General features: G+C 37.1%; 2 long non-coding RNA genes across 3 annotated transcripts in view; one reads left to right on the top strand and one right to left on the bottom strand.

Moving 5' to 3' along the window:
* The window catches only part of LOC145934112 (uncharacterized), a 318213-nt gene that overhangs the window by 49690 nt on the left and 248323 nt on the right, over positions 1–20200 (bottom strand). The window contains exon 5 of one of the 2 annotated variants that reach the window (XR_014424991.1): positions 3758–3945. The exons of the other annotated variant lie outside the window; for it this stretch is intronic. This is a non-coding gene — a long non-coding RNA (uncharacterized LOC145934112). Of the gene's footprint in view, positions 1–3757; positions 3946–20200 lie in introns of those variants that run through there. 2 annotated transcript variants of the gene reach the window in all.
* LOC145934111 (uncharacterized) overlaps positions 1–20200 on the top strand; it is a 41357-nt gene that overhangs the window by 13891 nt on the left and 7266 nt on the right. The window lies entirely within an intron of this gene.

The raw sequence follows: 20200 nt of genomic DNA on the forward strand, positions 1-20200 counted from the left end.
ACACACAAACACGTTGTCTGTTTTTATAATTTTATAATATTATTCCTTTAGTAATTGTATATATAGCTGTTTTTCGATAATAATTCTGTAATTAGCAATGGCTTAACATTCATCGGCATCCATCGGGCATGAATTATGCGGAATAGGAGGAGATTTAAATTTTTGGCTGCCGTAAAAGCGCGATTAATATGATAATTTCGATTATCTCAGCAAAATGAATTTTTATATATTCTCTCGTTCTCTGATAAATGATGAACGCTACGCGCGGTAATGTGCGATTATTAATGCAAAAACATCTGTTAATTAACATTGTACGGAATTCAGTCGCTTCAGTAAAAATTTAACTGCTCTTTATTTTGGGCGTTCGATGTGATTTCGAAATTTTCGCGTTTCCGCGCAGTAACTTCAACGAAGATAAATGCGATGCGCCATAATAATTCACATGCGAAGGATTTATCTGTAAGATGATTCGATGGTCGATAACACCGGTCGAGAGATAGTCGGTGTTGATAAAGTGTAATGGTACAATGCTCCATGTAGCGCTGTGACATATGTAAATCGACTCATTGTTTATTGTAATAACAGCGTTGCATATTGTACATGTATTGTGGATTGTCTCTACAGATTGTTTCAAAATACATAAGGCTTATAAATCTGGCAATTTAACGAACTTGTAAATTTATAGCAATTTATATAGATTCATAGATTCGTGCCTCTATAGCACTTTCGAAATTTAATACAGACATTTTATGGATCTATATATTTGGGAACCTAGGAATTTACGAACACACAAGTACAATTAATAACATATGAATCTGTGAAGTTACACACATAATAAGCATTGTTTTACGAATTTAGTTTTTAAAATATATTAAATGTTTCTTTTTATTTTTATTAAATATAATACATATATGATATGTGTATTAAAGAGAGAGTGATTGGATTAGCTTTAGAGACTCAATAAGCGAACCGTTTAATTTATCTCATGCACTTACCGCGATTAATATGATTAATTGTTATGTCAACGGGCTGAATTAATTTAATTGTCTCTGTAACAGCGAGCGAGAAAACCTTCGCTTAATTAAAAAGCGGCCTGACATAGCTTGCGCATTATTTTTGCGTCTCGCGGAACAGACTCGTCTCATGTTAATTTTACATCCCGGACAAGACAATGGGGGTGGAAATCGTAAGTCACTTTTACGTTACCCGGTTTGCGTAAAGCAAAAGGTATATTCGTCGCCGTTCATCCGCGTGGGTACAATTCATATTCGCATGCGCTCTATCCTTTATCGTTGTTTGTCTCATTTTCCGTAGACGGTCGAATATAGCCGCTATATTTCTCGTAATATGCGCGTTCTTCAAATCTGCTTCTCAAAGTCAGAAATAAGAATATTACTGCAAGATATTCGCACAATTTATCTGCAGAATATTATTTTTGTATCTTCTATCAGTTATGCTAAAACATATAATAAATAAAATAGTCGTTTTTGAATCAATAATAATTAAACATGCAAGTATGCTTCAGCAGATTTATTATAGTTTCAACGATAGAAAAAAATGATATAGAAATTGTTTATTTTTTGATGAAAATTTTAAATAGATTTTATAATGACAGAATAGATTTTGTTGATTGTCAAAATAATTTTTTTATTAATTAAAACAATGTTGCCCGTAAAACACAATTGTTCTAAATTTCAGAGATTTTTTGCTTTTATTATTATCGCGCGATGATCGTTTTTTTTAAATAAAATAATTATATACTTATTATACTTGCAAGTTTTTTTTATATCTAGGCAAGAGTTTAATGCTCTCATTTGCACGTGCAACTTGCAACATGCTGTTGCGCAATGTGCACGTGCAATTTACTGCTGATGGAAGGTAATTCCGCCGGCTGATAATCGCGGCGACGTTTGGCCAGTGTGATCCGTACAATAAATATGAATGCCTGGCTAACTGAAGATTAATGGTAACCCGGCACCCCCGTTGCACATACGCGCGCATTCCTATCTCGAGCTTTGTCGTTCTTTGCGAAAACGCGCGTTCTGTAAAGTGTATTACCGCGCAATTTCGTTTCCCATTTGCGGAAAGGGAAAATCTCGGCGCGTTTTTACGTGTATGAAAAAGAATATTACAGAGAAAAATCCAAAAAATCTCAAAGATAAAGTATATAATTATCAAGAACGTCATAAGTGTATAAATATATATTTTTCTATTGTGTATTTATTCAATATTGATTGCGGGTATAAATAAAAAAAGTGGTTAATATTTTTTTCTTATATCTTTTAATTAGTTCAATATTATAATAAATAAAAAAGAATTTCTTTTCATCTCAACAATTTTAATATTATATATATATATATATATATATATATATATATATATATATAATAACATAGAATTTATAAAACACTTGTAAAAGATAAGCATACTGGAAATTATACTGTGAATTACACACGTGTAATATAAAAAAGTGCTTTGCGCCCGAGCAAATCCGTCATCTCCGGACACGAGAAGAGGGATAAACGTTGAAAGTGTGTCGCGCGGATTCGTGTCGTTCGACCTTAACCGAGGATCGTTTTTAACACCGTTATTACGACGCAGGCACGGTAATGGGAGCTGCCGGGCAAATAATCCGTCCCTCGTATAACACCTGAATACTCGCGTGCGCTTATAGCTTCAATTTGCGATAATCTGTGGTCGACATGACATTTTTTCGCAGCTACGAGTTTATTAACTCCCTAATAGTTTATTCGTTGTTTTTGCCTTTTGGCATGCTGGGTTTAATTGTCATTTCCTAATGCTTCACACATGCATACATACACACACAAAGATGTAAAATTAATATCAGATTTTGTGTTTTGTAATTAGTTTGAGAATAGCATATATTCAGCAAAAATACTGTGATCCGTCCGTTTGACGGCGCAATTTTCTTACTTCCCTTTTTTTATATATCCAGAGAATGTGCATGTTTTTGTGTGACAGGGAATCAGAAAGGATAACGATGTGTGTCGTGTGTTGCTCGTAAGAAAAATATTATTCACGGTCCTTTTCAAAATTCCATTTCGCGATATCGTAGGAATCGCTTCAGCGCGAAACTCGTTTCAGTCAGTATTCAAATAATAGCGTTGCTTTCCTATGCTAATGAGATAGATAATGATAAGTTAATGGCCGCGGGAAATACGGGGACGTTGGTTATTTATGCGAAAGGCGATAGCTCCGAAAGGTGGGGTCGTATATAGCGCGCCAAAGTTGTGGATTTACAATTTCAACAATGGACTAATTATGTGCGTTTCCGCGCGAGATTTTAATTACTTTTCGGCTCTCTCCGATCCGACATTACGATCCGGGTTTACGTTGCGTCGAAAACAAACACGCGATAATTACTGCGTAACTATTTATTTATATATACGCGCCGTCGGCGCAACGGTACGCGTTTCGCGCCACGGTAATTTAACGTTACTAACGCGTGATTTGCGCCAACAGAGCACGGCAAATTATAAAATATGAGACGACGTCGACCTGAAAAATGTAAGCGCTCGCGCGCATGTTATGCATTTCACCGAAATCGAGACAACTATATACATACATATACGCACGCGCGGACAAATGTCTCTCGACAAATGTACAATGTCTGGAATTGTCCGCTTCTCGACCGATATCGATGTTTAATGTGACGTCGCTTAATTAATTTGTTACGAGCTCGGCCGTCTGCGTTTAATTAAAAACGCACGGTAATGAAGCGCGTATCATTTTCGCGTCTCGCGGCTGGCAAACCAGTGTGTCGCTCGTTCCTTGTTAATTTCACGTCCTGGACTGCTGGACAACGTACTGCCCCGTAAGTCACTTTCGCATTTTCCCTCGGTTTTCCGCAACGATGTACGGGGTGGCCGAATTGCCACAGCGAAAATGTATTCCTCGACTCATTCGCGGTGGATTCCTCTTGTCCTAGCAAAAAATTAAGTGGTTATTTAATTACAGAGTTATTTTATATATATGACAAATTAAAGAGTTCTGGCAAGTTAAGCGTCGAGAAAATAAAAATCTTTGAGAAAAGTCCTTTCTATGAAAGAGATAAAATTTAGAACAAGCATTCAATTTTTTTGTAAGCAAGAAATGAAAGTTTAAAGATCTAAAAAAATTGGTTAAACATTGTTAAAAATTAGTTATTCCAAGATTGATATGAAGTAGTAACACTAATAAGGTCTTTTCATTATCTGAATTTGTGTCACTCAATGGCGGATCCTGGGGGGGGGGGGTAACCTGCAAATTAAAAGAAACAGTTTTGTTGAATTTGTTTAAAAAATATAAATAAAGAAAAACAAACATTAAAGAGCTATCAACATCAGAATCCGCTAGTGTATATATATAAGTATAAGATACACTATAAATTATACTTATTACGCATTCAAGGAGTTAAATATAGATTAAGTCAGACATAGGACGAAATGATGAGATAATTTCATTCCACGAAAATAATTAGGTGAAATTCTTTATATCTATATAATATATATATAATATATATTATATCTATATAATATATATTATATCTATGTAATATATATTATATCTATATAATATATATTATATCTATGTAATATATATTATATCTATATAATATATATTATATCTATATAATATATATTATATCTATATAATTATATATTATAATATAGATACAAAGAATTTCGCCTAATTATTTTCGTACAACAAAATTATCTCATCATTTCGTCCTATGTCTGACTTAATTTATACTTAATTCCTTGAATGCGTAATGAGTATAATTTACAGTGTATTTTATACATACATATTGTATATATTATATAGATATAAAGAATTTCGCCTAATTATTTTCGTGCAACGAAATTATCTCATCATTTCGTCCTATGTCTGACTTAATCTATACATAACTCCTTGAATGCGTAATAAGTATAATTTACAGTGTATCTTATACTTTTATATATATATATATATATATATATATATATATATTAGATATAGATATAAAGAATTTCGCCTAATTATTTTCGTGCAACGAAATTATCTCATCATTTCGTCTTATGTCTGACTTAATCTATACGTAACTTCTTGAATGCGTAATGAGTATAATTTACAGTGTATCTTATACTTTTATATATATATATTTTATATATATATTTTATATATATATTTTATATATATATTTTATATATATATTTTATATATATTATATATATATATAAAAGTATAAGATACACCGTAAATTATACTCATTACGCATTCAAGGAGTTACGTATAGATTAAGTCAGACATACGACAAAATGATGAGATAATTTCGTTGCATGAAAATAATTAGGCGAAATCCTTTATATCTATATAATATATATATGTATATATATACATATATATATATAAGTATAAGATACACTGTAAATTATACTCATTACGCATTCCAGGAGTTAAGTATAGATTAAGTCAGACATAGGACGAAATGATGAGATAATTTCGTTGCACGAAAATAATTGGGCGAAATTCTTTATATCTATATAATATATATATATATATATATATATAAAAGTATAAGATACATTGTAAATTATACTCATTACGCATTCAAGGAGTTAGGTTTAGATTAAGTCAGACATAGGACGAAATGATGAGATAATTTCGTTGCATGAAAATAATTAGGCGAAATTCTTTATATATATATAATATATACAATATGTATGTATAAGATACACTGTAAATTATACTCATTACGCATTCAAGGAGTTAGGTATAGATTAAGTCAGACATAGGACGAAATGATGAGATAATTTCGTTGCACGAAAATAATTAGGCAAAATTCTTTATATCTATATAATATATATATGTATGGATAAGATACACTGTAAATTATACTCATTACGCATTCAAGGAATTAAGTATAGATTAAGTCAGACATAGGACGAAATGATGAGATAATGTTGTTGCATGAAAATAATTAGGCGAGAAATTCTTTATATCTATATAATATATATATATATATACATATATATATATATATATATACACTGGCGGATCCTGGGGCGGGGGGGGGGTCAACCCCTCCCCCCTTGCAAATAAAAAAAAACAGTTTTGCTGAATTTGTTTAAAAAATATAAATAAAGAAAAACAAACATTAAAGAGCTATCGACGTCGTTGATCCTGGAATAAAAGCTAATCATGAAACCAAAAATATTAAATAAAATAATTTTGCAACCCCCCCCCCCCATTATCGACGTTAGGATCCGCTAGTGGTGTCACTCACATGTTTTTCGTCTAATAGCGGTATATATATTTTTATAAGGGTGGCGCGAGAGAATGGATCGTTAATTGTAAGCTCAGGCTCATTAAAAACGTACGCGCGACAAATTCTTTCGCGCGACGCGACAAAGATACTTCGATACTTGCACAGTTTTATAGGCGACACTCATTAGTAATTGAGTATTTCGTCGAGTGGGAAACGCGACGATCAACATTGTCGTTCGCACGAGACTTCTATTCTGTCGACGACCGTAAAACGCGTTCCACTCCTGGTGATGTCTGGTCGGAAAAGGCGAATTCGGAATTTTATGTTGCACCGTAAACATAAATCTCGCGACATTTAGCGAGTCGCGCCGAACGTATGTGCTTTTTGTTTAATTGCACGGAATAACTATTAAAAGAATGAAAAGTAGTTAATACATAGATATAATAAAAGAATTATTTCTTTTTTAAATTGATTTATTCTCGAATTGATAATTAAAATTCGTAGAGATGAGTGAAAATAAAATCAATTTTCGGATTTTAAATATTCATTTATTGCGCATTAAATCTTTAAAAGTAACAATGGAGGTGTGACACAATACACAATACACATATAACAAATGTTTGGGATTTACTTTAAAAATCATAAAGAAACTTCTCGTAGTTTTCTCGATGATAAAATCAGGATAAACGATTTTATCGTTCAACGGGATGAGAAAGCGCGGGAAAACGAGATCCTCGCGTATGTCCGATGAAGAAGACGATTTCTCGATTCCCTGCATTTCGTCGCGTCTCGTGTCGGAAGAGGGTTGAGCTCGCGCACTCAAACGGCTCCGGGGAAACATTAGGCCCGGTTTCGAGCGTGGAAATTCGATAAGGTCGTCTCGTTGCGGCCGGCCAATAATTTTACAGCGATGCCCTCGCGCAGACTTCCGGCGAGTCTGTGCGATATATCAGTCCCGTGGGCCCGGGGCGCGTCGGAACCGGAAACCGTCAATCATAGGACTAAGTTAATGCCGAGTCCGGACTGCAAAACCCCGTGCCGTCGTACGAAACGTTTTATGGATCCATCCCGACGCTTCCCTCCCCCTTCTCGTCCTTCACCAAACCCCCTGTGCCGTTTATCCCTCGAAAATATACTTTCGAGAAGCGAGCATCGATTTTTTCATAAATAACAGCCCACCTGGCCGCCCCCGCCGTCCGGTAAATCTCTCAATCTGCTCTCGCTCTCACTCCGGCCATCTCCCTTCTGCCCTTCGGATCGTTTAATTCCGCAGCGAAGCGCACGTAGATACAACGTAAAGCACTTTACGCGACAATGTAGCGGGATTATGTACAGCTAGAGAACCTAGAAGGGATCCGGCGTGTCGGTGGTTTTCAACCCTTTACTAGGGTATTAGCAGATTGTTCTTTCTTGAACGGGGATGAAAGGAAGATACTATTAGCTGACTATAACTATCAAAACGACCGTATAAATTTCTTCAATATATAGAAGTTTTAAAAAATACAAATATGAACATTTAATTATTTATGCAATAGAATAGTATAATTGGTATTTATACATGTATCAGTCGAATTTTGTGAAAAAAAGTGTTTTATGAAAAAAGCATTATTTTATAGAAGCGTATATTTTTTTTAAAATTAATACTTCGAAGAAATTTACCGATAATTCAAATTATACGTCTAGCGATGAATACGCGAGAGAGAGATGAGAAAATTTAATACATTGCAATATGTCATTTGAATCGAATCGATGTGGCAATCTTGGAACTGTACGGAAGTAGTGTTTTGTGATCATACCCGAGAAATATCTATTTGGAACGAATAAAAAGGACGACTGTTGGACACTCTGCTGCCAAATTCATCGCGTCGCGAAAGTTTTCCAAGTTTCGTTCGGGGACACGTTTAACGACGTATCGAATAACGTGCGCAGAATAATCATCGAGTTTACCTATGTCCTGGTCTTCAACCCCAGAGAGACACGGTGCGCAACCACCCTCCCTCTTTCTCTTCCACCCTCCGAGCTCTTTCATAACAGGTGAAATTTTACGAACCGTTTTACGCCCGGTCATTAGCGAGCTCGGTAGTAACCTCCGTTTCTCGCTTTTACGAGCATCCCTCGAGCGCGCATCGGCAACCGCGTTTGACAAAAAAAAAAAAAAAAAAAAGAAAAAGATAAAAATAAAATGCTGACATTGGTGATGCAATTGGCTGTTTCGGATTTTGCGTGCGGTCTGAAATTTTCGCTGACCGGGAATTGAAATTGAGCGCGATTTTCTCGAAAAAGTGCGAAATGTCTTAAATTTTCGCAGATTAATGTCATGAAGTAATTTGTACAATTTTGTCGCATATTTTAATTTCGCAACCCTCGAAAACTTTATTATACCATTATATGACTTTAAACGTTTGTTAAACAGTAACTTTTTAATAATTATTGTTATTAAAATTAATAATTTTAAATTAGTGAAAGAATGAAGGAAATGGGAATAGTATATCATATGTCGTATCGGGACAACCCGTCAAAAAATCAAATCTATCGATCGATCGCTCGACAACATCCGCATTATTAATTAATCGCGAGCGATGTAACGAGCGTAGCGATGAGAACGGCATTTCCAAGGCGAGATGTTCCACCCCCAACATTTCCAAGTGTGCGCGCGATGAAATATCGCGACGTGTCTCGCATACGTGGCCATTATGCAGATCTCGGGAATCGTAATAACGATTCAGCCACGGAATCGACGGCGCATTTTTATTCCGCGTGTTTTCATTTTCTCTTTTCTCTTTTTTTAATTCTTTTTTTTCCCTCTCTTTCGTCGCGCGACCGACCGGGGCTCGTCACGAATCCCGTATTTTTTCCAACGTGAGTTACGAGCCGATGCGAACAGTGGTTAAAGCCGGCTAGGACTCTAATTCTTCCCGGACGTTAACAGCCGCGAGAGGATAGCCACGTACGGACCTTGTGGCGCGCGTGATACAAGGATGGCGCGGGGCACATCTATAATTCATGTAATCAATTGGCGAAACGAACGATAAGTTAGCCGCGGCTAAGCGTTCAGCTTTTACGAGCCCTCGTGAGAAAAAGTGCGGCTTTTGCCGTGGAAAGGATACTTTCCGTGTTCGGTGTCTTCGTATACGCATTTTCCACATCGCAGTTTCCAAGAATTCTATGTGCATTCTGGAAACTGTCGCAGTATCAAACTTGTAAAGTTAGAAAATTCGCAAGTCTTTCTCGTAAAGTCTCATCGTAATTTATTAACAACAATTGTAGAATAAAAAAGAATTTGCATGCGTGTACAGGAAATTTAAAGAAGCGAAAAGTACAGTAAAAGATATGAAGTTGAATAGGAAAATTTAAATTTAAATTACTCGAAATATTCTCGCCTTTATTTTTTGTAATGTGAAATAAAAGTTTGAAGAGAAAAATAATTAGCTATTAAATTCACGCACGATAAATAATAGATACGTACCTCTCTACTCTCTCGGAAACTCAATGTATTAGCTCATTGATCGTAAAACTTTCAAGTATTTGAAGAAGCTAATAAGAGTTTAATAAGTTTCGAAGGCACGAGGATATCGGTATGAAGAAAATAATTTTTAACATCTAGGCGTAGTTTAATAATAATTTAGCTCTAAAAAAAAACCTTTTGCCACGCAGACGTTATCTTTTCCAATTGATCTCAGCGCAGATCTTGTTTATGTTAGATATTCGGCTTTGTATGTGCGACAAGAAGCCATAATCGATCCTAGAACGCGCGCTGCTCGGCCACCTTCAAAGTTTAGCCGATGGCCCATAAAGAGCCGGCTGAAATTACGTGCCGTGACACGATGGTGGTTGTACATGCCCGACCCCATCGCATATTGCGAGAGAGAAAGCAGGGGGGCCGCGCCTTCCTACCCCCTTTCTCTAGCCAGTCAAACCATCCCCTCGCCTGCTACGCTTAAAGCGTAATACCGGGCTCGAGACTATATACAACACGGCGTGTTGGCATAAACTTTACGATGATGAGGGAAGATCGGGCGGAGTCTTCGAAGTCCTGCGGCCAACCTCCTCAACGGCATCTTGTGACGTTGGTATTCAATACTTCCTTGAAGCATGTCGATTTTTATATCGTTGCCATGCGATACGGGGGAATGTAGCGATTATCGCGGCGACGGTATCTCAGTATTTGCGAAGGCACTTTGGAACATCGAATATGGTTGAAATAATGGTTAGAGAGAAAGTGTATATACCTACGTATATGTGAATGATAAAAAAAGGATCTATCGTGCAAACTTTATATTATATTCGATATGTCATTAGACATTATTATACAAAGCTCAGAAATTATAATTAACTAAAAAATTTAATTAAAAGTCAATGCTATTATCTTTCAAAATGCATTCTATTAATAACACAAATTAAACAATTTTTTTATACATATTGCATTATACTTTTTAAAGCATAGACAGTTAAGCTATAAACCCTTTGCGAATCGATTAATAGGTATTATTGTCGTTAAATCGTTTGCGGATCAATGGTCAAAGTGCACGATCTTGTTAACTGGTGAAATTACACCGAAATCCTCTATATAGCGAAGGAATCAACGCCCCCTCGTCGTTCCCCCTTTCAGGAAGTGTTTATACTCGCGGGGCGATGGGGCGCTCTCGCATTAATCCCGACAATTTCGACGCGCGATTCCGGCGAGAACGAATTCGGCCGCTATTGTTCCACGTTGCTGGCGCAAAAAAAGAGATATCCGCATTTGCATGAAAATATCCGTAACCCCTGCGGATCGCGTCGGGCGAATTCCCGACGTGCCGTTCGTACGAGACACCCCTACAATACCGCAAATTTCGCACGCGAAGGGTTAATGCTTGACAAGAGGAAGAGGTCGGATATGAGGGGCCGATATGTATATGTATGTACTTAATGCGCGTTAGGCAGTTTCAAGATCGGAGAACCGTAACATCTTTGACGGAACATCCCGAATCATTTTAGCTGTAAATGGAAGAGGCGTAGAAAGAATGAAAATCAATCTCGTTTCAAATTTATTATGTTATTTTCGAAATGTTTTAAATTGTTAGTAAGTTTGACAGATAAATAATGCGAGAATTGTCGAAGGAATTGTCGGGCAATTTATATTCTTGTCGATATTTAAATAAATGCAAATTCGAGTGGGTATTGAGCTTATCACGCGCGAGTGTAAATAGTATTTTCGAGCAAAAACGTAACGCAGCTCTTTGTGCAAATTTCATTTTGCGCGTAACTTTCTTTTAGCCGGAGTCATTATACATTCCAAGAGTTTCGAAATAAATAAGGCGGACGGACGCGACGGATTCGTATCGTTCCTCTAAATAAGCGCGTTTATCCCGGAGTAGCGCTAAACTTTTAGCACCCTTAATTAGGGACCGTCTTTTTAACACCCGATAAAAGGATCGCTGGCAACAAAGACGAGGGGAAGGGGGGAAAGAGAGAGAGAGAGACAGAAAAGAAAGGAAATTGCACGGCCAAGTATAGCCGTTTTTAAGCTCGTCTTTATCTTGTCTTTACCTTGCGCCAAACGCGGCTAAAAGCTTCCACGATGCGGATACTTCGATTTTATAGACTAGCTATGCATAATAGAGAAGATTATTGGCGAGAGTGGCGTCAGTCATCGGCAGTGCACTCTCCGCGGCGTGATGCTTTATTCACGTCGACGATCTGTGCTCGCCGGTTTTTCCGTCGCTTTAACGATGTCGGCAAAATCGGTTCATCCAAGCATCTTTTTCGAGCGTGAGATATAACCGCAGAATGATGAACATTTTTCTTTTAAATTCATACTAAAATTGCACACTAAATTTGTCTATGATAATTTTTAAAAATATTATTTTAATTAATTAATAATTTCGGTCATCGTGTGTGTCCTCTATTCCAATTATTATTATTTTAATTATTTAAAATGAATATTTTTTCCATTAAGAAAAATAAATTTTTAAATACTATTTTATTTAAATGTGAGACTATTTTCAAATTATTATTTTTTTATAGTTTGCAATTGTGCTCATATCACTATGATTATTTCGTGTCGCGAGAAAGAAACGGGTCGTTCTTTATCGTTAATCTCTCGATCGAGACGTGATCAAGTGGATGTTCGGAGCGCAAGCACGCGAAACGAGGTCAATTACGTAAGAATTGCTTGATGTGCCCCGAAGATTCCGTATATTCAATGCGGAAATCGGGTTGACGCCTTCTGTACTATATCGATCATCAGTTCAGCCGGCCACTGCAATGCACCAGTCGGCAATACCGCTTAGCTTTCAAGCCTCTCTCTCTATCTCTCGCTCCTCAATTTGCATTTCGCGACTTCACTACTGACAGATATTCACGTACCTATTTACATTTCCCCCGTCTCTTCTTATCCCTTGCCTCTTCTCGGCTTTTTGTCGGGTTTTACAAAAAGCTCTCTTTCTCTCTCTCTCTCTCTGATGAGACACTCTATGAGATTTATATTTTTATATCCGATTTATTTATTCGCTCGAGTTATTTATCAAAATACAATTACGAGAGCTATCTTAGCAATATTGCGAATTGTGACGCTCTGTGGTTTGTTTTCAGATTTGAAAACGGTAATAATTTTTCTTCGAATGAGATAATAATAGTTTCAATAGAAATGTAACCAAATATTAAACAGTTTAATTTTAAAGATCAATGATTTTATAACAACTTATCTACCTATATTTATCATTATTTACATTATGATAGATAATGATTAGCTTTTTTAAGAAATTAACAAATAAACTAAACAGCTAAACGAGAATAAAATTTTTAAGAAACACTGTTTTACATCATATACATGTTGATATTTATTGCATTCCAGATTAATAATCAAAACAATGATTGTTTTCTTTTATGATTAAAGATAATCTCGTTAATTTTTTTATTGAAATTTAATCTTTTTACTGTTTTTGCGCGTATACGTATAATTACAATTACGATTGCGCGAAACGAGCTATCACTTTACGTAGATTCGATTTACGTGTAACGATGTAACGAGGAAGAAATTAATTACGCTAATGAACTGCTAGTACCTGTATTCGCGATTAATCATGGTACGCGTATAGAACTGACATAATGCGATAGATGAAGTAGAAACTTGCCGCGTTGGGCAGTCATTGGCGAACGCCTGTTGCCATGATCGCTCATTATGCGCCCAAATATCGAGGCGAACCTATATCACGGGGGAGATTCCCCGTTATGCCAAATTTCGCCTTGGTTGCGTGAGTCGACAAATAATTAGTGAAAATTACTACATACATATTGAAGTGTTTCCGAAAATTCAGGGATTTTTCCATAAATGCAAAAATCTCTATACCATAACCAGAAAGTAAGGAATACTTGAAGAAACCGACGTAATTATTTCTTATTCTTTTATTCGTTCGTTTATTCTTTTATTCTTTATTATTATTTTATTCTTATATTATATTGTATTATCTTTTTTTTTTGTTAACTTTTTTTTATATCTTTTATTCGTTAAATCTGAGATATAATTTGAGCTTTAAAAAATATATCAGGGGAATTAAAAAATTTGATAATTTAAACATTCAAGGATTCTTGAATCTCTAAACAATAGGATTTGGAAAATTTAGTTTGTATTCTTCTAAGATTCGTACTTTAAAGTTTTCAAGAATGTGAAAGTTTCGAGAATTTACGCGTTAATCGAGTCGCGGAATATAGCTTCTACTTTAAAGGATTGAAGTCGCGGAATGCGTTTCGATTACGCGAGTTAAAAGCCCCCTTCACGACGACGTCTTTCTAGAAACACGACGGCGCTCGTGTCGGATAGAGCCACTCGGTATAAACTGTCTGCCGACAGAGATTGAGCCCGGGGGAGACCGAAAGGAAAGCTAGACAAACAATCGACCTTCCGGACGTTTTTGCGATAGAGTCGCGCGTGTCGAAGGGTCGGATATATCCACTTGACGAGACTCGTAAACGCTCGGTAGTCGATGTTAATTCACGAAATCAAGTCGTACGAAATCGTCAAGCCCATTAGTCGGAAATCTCTCTCTCTCCCTCTCTCTCCCGGCAGAGAAACGGTCTGTTTACATCGAGATCACGGTTGACGGCGTTTAATTTAGCAGCCTCTCCGACGACAAGGGCAAAGACGTCATCGGAGAGTCAGATCGGAATCTCATCGTCGAGGCAGCAGGATTCGTTCCGAGGTTTCTCTTTCGACCAAGATCAGGGGAGGGATCCGTTAACGCGTAATCGCCGTGCTAAAATCCGCCGCGAAGCTTCTCGGATCCGTGGCGGAGGATCTTACGGGCTTACCTTGGGATTACCGACCCGTCCGAAGGAATTTTTTTTGCCGCCCCGCGCTTAAAAGCTCCCTCGAAGCGTGAGAGGATTATTTAACGGAGATTACGTGTAATGAAGATCATTTCGCGATTAGCCCTTTTTCTTTTAACGGATCGTCGCGGGTTATACAATATTTATTTGCTTCAGTTGCGGGAGGGAGTGCGCCGTTAAATTTATGAAGAGTACTCCCAACTTTCTCTCTCTCTCTCTCTCTCTCTCTCTCTTCGTGTTTCACATTATATGCATTTCGTGCATGTGAAAGTTACATGCGCGATGGGAGGAGATGATACCAGGGATATACTCTGGGATATCACTCGCTCGGTAATTAAATTTAATTAATTAACTCGAAACTCTTGGCTATGACCATGATCCGCTTTTCCGCGAACATTAAACACTCTTCCCGCTGTATTTAATGCTCCCGTGAAAAAGTTTACATAGGCATCTCTATATAAAATTACGGTTATGATTACAAGTTTGAATGGCACGTAAGAGGGATATTATTAAAACCGAATATTAAATGTGTGTAAAGCACACGTTCTGCTAATATCAAATGTTTGCTGTGTTAACATTTTGTTACCTTCATCGGACACGAGAATTAGATTTACATTTAATTCGTTTATTTTAATGAGTCGTCTGCGTCACGTGCGTCGTGCGTAAACTCATCATCTTATTAATTATTTATTCTTCTAAGATTTATTTTGTCAGAACCTATTAATTTTCAATACAAAATACATTTGCATTTGGAGAGCTCACTTTTCATTTTATGCGTAAACCAAAAATTATTCCAAGATCAGATAAGAATTGTAACTTTTCTAAAATGCATGCACGTATCTTAGATTGTTTTTATGAATATTTGCACGTTATTAATATAATAATAAAATTTGCGCAGTCGGCAATTCGGTGTTTTCTCTAGAAAATCAGAGCGAATAGATATAGCCACATACGTTGATTAGTTGGCTGGATTACGAAGCGGAAGATTAGCTCGCGATTCCCCGACTAGGGAACGAACGTTCCCATTGTCATCGCTGTTCCATCAGCGTTCAAAGCGAGCTCTCCGCATCTCCGTGTGCCTGGTGGAATATGCGAGGCACTTGATGACATGCATGAAACCCTCGCGTGCTTCTCAATCTCGCAACGCGCCTCAAGAAAACGGCTCGACGCGGTTCGCCGCGCCGGGACGTCGTCGTCGTCGTCCTAGGCTGAACATACCGTGGCTGGATGTAAATCAAGCAATCCCGGGTATAATCAGATCCGGGTTTATTATGGCCTACCATTTTCGCGGTAAGCATCGCGGAGCTTTAAGCGACCGGGAGAAAATTGGTGGAGCGAGGAGGAACGAGAACTCTCTCTTCGTTTCATATCTTCTTGTCGTAATCCGCACGCGCTAACTTTTGTCTTCTCGACGGTTAAAAGCTTTCGTGGGGGATTCCCCAATGGTGATCTATAATTATTATCATACAATATTTATTACCGATATTCGTATATCTGTAAATTTGGAGCAAATTTTGCGAATAAGTTAATTAATTAATAGATTTTTTTTTAAGAAGATTTGATATATCGTGATCGTAATTTTAAAACGATATATAAGTAACAGTGTATTATTAAATTTAGAAACTCAGAGATAATAATTATTTTCCTATGAGATAATAGATTCTTTATATCGACATTAATTAACTTTCGAGACAATCATACATCAAATGAAAATCTTTTATTGAAACAATCTTTATTTTGATTTCTATGCTCTAAAAAATGTGATTATACTCCTTGTTCCACCAATCTTCTCCCGGTCGCTTAAAGCTCCGCGATGACACCGCGAAATTGATAGGTCATAATTAATAGATTTTTTACGGAAGCTTGATATATCGTAATTTAAACGGTATAAGTAACAGTGTGTCATTAAGTTTAGAAACTCAGATAGTAATTATTTTGAGATAATAGATTCTTTATATCCAGATTAATTAGCTTTCAAGACAATCATACTTCAAAGGAAAATCTTTTAATAAAACAATCTTTATTTTGATTTCTCTACTCCAGCGACTTACATTGATTATTTTTTTTCGTTCTGCTCATTTTTACGGCTCTGGAAAAAAAGCGCTTCGAAATTGCGTTGCTTATAGAAGGTAGGTGTCTCGATGATAGTCATTAACCGCCTAGACGAGATCGGCGCGATTGTTTCAGCGGCCGCTCGCTTCGAGAGCGATCCAATCGGTATCTCCTCGGCACCGAGTCTGTAATTAGAAGTTCTGACCGTGGCGCGCGGGGTGATACGGTCCCGGTTGACTAGAGGATGCTTCAGAGAGAAATGGGTGATCTTCCCTCGTCATAGACCCGTCCCGTCGTGTCCGGCACGATGGACGAGTATCACTGGGAAAGAGAGAGACTGCGAAAGGCGGGACGTGCGCGGCTCGCGAGAACGCGCGTTAAGACTGACAAATGGGATCCGACGTAAGTGAGGGTCTTCGAACGGATAACGCGGCTATTAAGCAGCTCCCTAGACTAGCTAACTAGACCGGCGTCTGTTGATATCCACTCCGTGGATCAAAGCGGCGTCGAGATGAGTCTCATTTCCGATCATGTTGACGCAGGTCTCGCCGCGACTCCCGAAGACTCTTTACCGGGAGATTCGAGTTATCTCGTCTAACGTGATTGGTTGAGGTTCTTGTTCATTATGTAGCTATATATTATGAAATTTATTCCGACAATTTTACATGCTTGATTAAAGAGTAAAACAAATATTTATTAACTTATTATGAATATATATTAAGAGTTAGAGATTATGCAAAATAATTCACGTGAAAATGTTAAAAGATATTCTTGGACGCATCTTTTAGACGTGCGCCTGACAGTTTTAATATATTTTAAAAGCAAAATTTTAGCGGATATCGGAACGTATATGAAGAACGGGTTTATATCGAAATTTCGATTCGTAAGAGCGATACGTACGTAAGGAAGATAAGCTGCGTTCCACGAAGTTGTCAGTTGTTGAAGTAGGGCTGGTTGGTTCCGAGCTAATGAAGCGGCGAGACAAAAACGAATGCGTTGAGCGCGAGTTTGCGATGGATTCCACGACCGGCGGCGAGAGTAACCGCGTCGATTCGAATAATAACCGCTTCTCGAACGCGGTGTATATACACACCGCATGCTTCTTTACGGGGTGGGACGATCACCGACTTGGGATCTCCAATTAGAGCAGCTCCACCGCGGAGAATCGCTAACGAGCTTTGACCGAGAAACCGGGCCGTATCGCGGAAGCTACGCGAGATTTATAGGTCCGGCGCATCCGGCGTTGAAATTTTACGTCACTTTTACGCCGAGGAACTTTACTTTGAACCACTTACTTCCTTACTTTACGTCTCGCATTTGCGTAATTATCTAGGTAATTATCGTTTCGCCAAAGATGTCTCATCGTGTGAATATTTCATTATATTGTATTATTATTTTATTCTTATATAATATTGAAATTTTAGATCTTTGGTGCGATTATTTGCGATTGATCTTATTTTTTATATTTTAGGAATTTATATCTTACAATTAATTGCAATTTTAATTTAGCAAAAATTTAATACGCTTAATTATCCAAGCATTGAATATTGAAAATTAAAATGCTCTGGATAAAAGTAATAAATATCTCTAATCACATTTAATTCTATAACCGCCGAAGTTATAGAATTATTGATTAATTTTGATTAACATATAAGTTCGCATAAATTCTACGATGAATACTTTTGTGTAATGAGTAACGTAATTAAATTCGCGGCGATGAGAATGAGAGACGAAGGGAGAGGCACTTTCTTCTATATGAGGGCGTGAAGGGAAACACACTTGAACAGAGTATATATCGATGATGACACACGACAAGGTTATTCTCTGGGCTCACGGCGGAATCGGTGCGGACCACCAGCCTTGTTCCCCGGTTATGCCCGACGGGCCCTTGCGGGTTTGCTCTTGTAATATCTTATTACACGATCGCTGCGTGCTTCAGACCTGTATGCGGCTACAGGCTGTACCAAAAGAGACATTTTAGATGCAGAAATACGCGATCTCGTGCAAAGAATTATATCTATCGAAAGAAATTAAGATCTTTATGATAAAAGTATGACAAACTTTTATTTTTTTTGCTTGCTCTAATAAATTATAATTTCTTAGAATAAAACTATAATTTTCTGACAAGAATCCAAAGCTGAAAAAATTAAATTTTCAATGGAGAATTAAAGAAAGTTAACAAATTCACATTTTCGTAAAAAAGTAAAATTGTAAGAAAGAGCTAATAATTTATTATGCTGTTATGCTGTAGCTACAGTACGTAATATATTGAGAAAGTTGCAGTTTATTTAAAATTAAATGTATTGTTAGAACTCTTTGAATTCCCCCAAAAATTTGTAAAAATTAAGATTTTCAAGATTTTTCTAAATAAAAAATTTTATAAAATATAAAATATTATAAAATTATAATATTTTTTAGAGCATTTTTTAGACTAAAATTGTATTTAGCATAAAACAACTATGTGAAATAATTATTCTCTTATTCTTTTTATATTAAACTGCGTTGTCGAGATCGCGTTTATTATACTTTTTCGTATAGGATCGACGCGAGTCTGCGTTGTATCCGCTTGTACAAAGGACCACCGGTATTCTATATGAAGTTATTATCTGCGTCTTGATCCTGGCACGCACGAACGCACGCCTCTGCATCGGAGGAGGAGACCTGACGCAAAACGTGTCGCTCTTTCCTCCCCCAAGCCTTTTTCGTGCAAAGAGAAAAGAAAAGAAAAGAGAAGGATATATATATGTATACATATTATATAGGTACGAGCAACCTGTAAAGTCACGTACTAGACTAGCCGCGATTGCCGGTGTTAATATCTTATTACAGGATTATTGATGCAGGGTTTCGCGTACAGACGATTCGTGCGCGGGTGGCTACGGGAATCCGTAGAAAGAGTCTCGCGCGACATGTGCAGATTCATGTCGGATTGGCTCGCTTCGGTTTAGCGACATTAGCATCGGGTAACCAACTGTCCCTCTAGCTCCGAGACGTACTGTCAGGAAAATCCGACTGTCTGTGATCATATTATTACATCGATATCTCGGGACTGAGACACAGCGATGTCAAGCTGAGATTTAGAGAAACGTATAAATATATGATAATATGAATTGTATAAATATTAAGCGAAAGTTGTAAAAATACGTTTTGAAAGTAAAACATTCAATGAAATCCTTCGATCTTTTAATATAAAGAAAATTAATATAAGTTAATAATAAAAAAATTAAGTTATATATAGCAAACTAATAAAGTTAAATGTTGCTATTGTTTAAATTAGAATTCTCAGATTATACGATCTATTGTGAACAGTAATCGCATCTCGTGATGGATATTTTTACTTCCCTTTAGTATCGTGAGTAAAACATTGATCCGAAATACACTCAAGGGGGTCGAAGTAACCTCGCTCTTTATAACAAAGTATTAAATCTGCGAGTGACAATATCGGCGACGATCATACTCGATCCTATAGAGGTCGACCGCGATGGAAGTTGTTGATCACTGTGAGAACCTCTGCAGGAGATGCGGAGGATCGTGGCGGACGGCTGGATGGATGGACGGGGCCTTGCTCGCTTCGTTCACTCGTCCGGCGCTCGA

The sequence above is a fragment of the Prenolepis imparis genome, unplaced genomic scaffold (genome assembly GCF_030444845.1).
Source record: "Prenolepis imparis isolate NDT839.2.m4 unplaced genomic scaffold, iyPreImpa1.0 SCAF_3, whole genome shotgun sequence".
In the NCBI taxonomy this organism is placed as follows: Eukaryota; Metazoa; Arthropoda; class Insecta; order Hymenoptera; family Formicidae; genus Prenolepis; species Prenolepis imparis.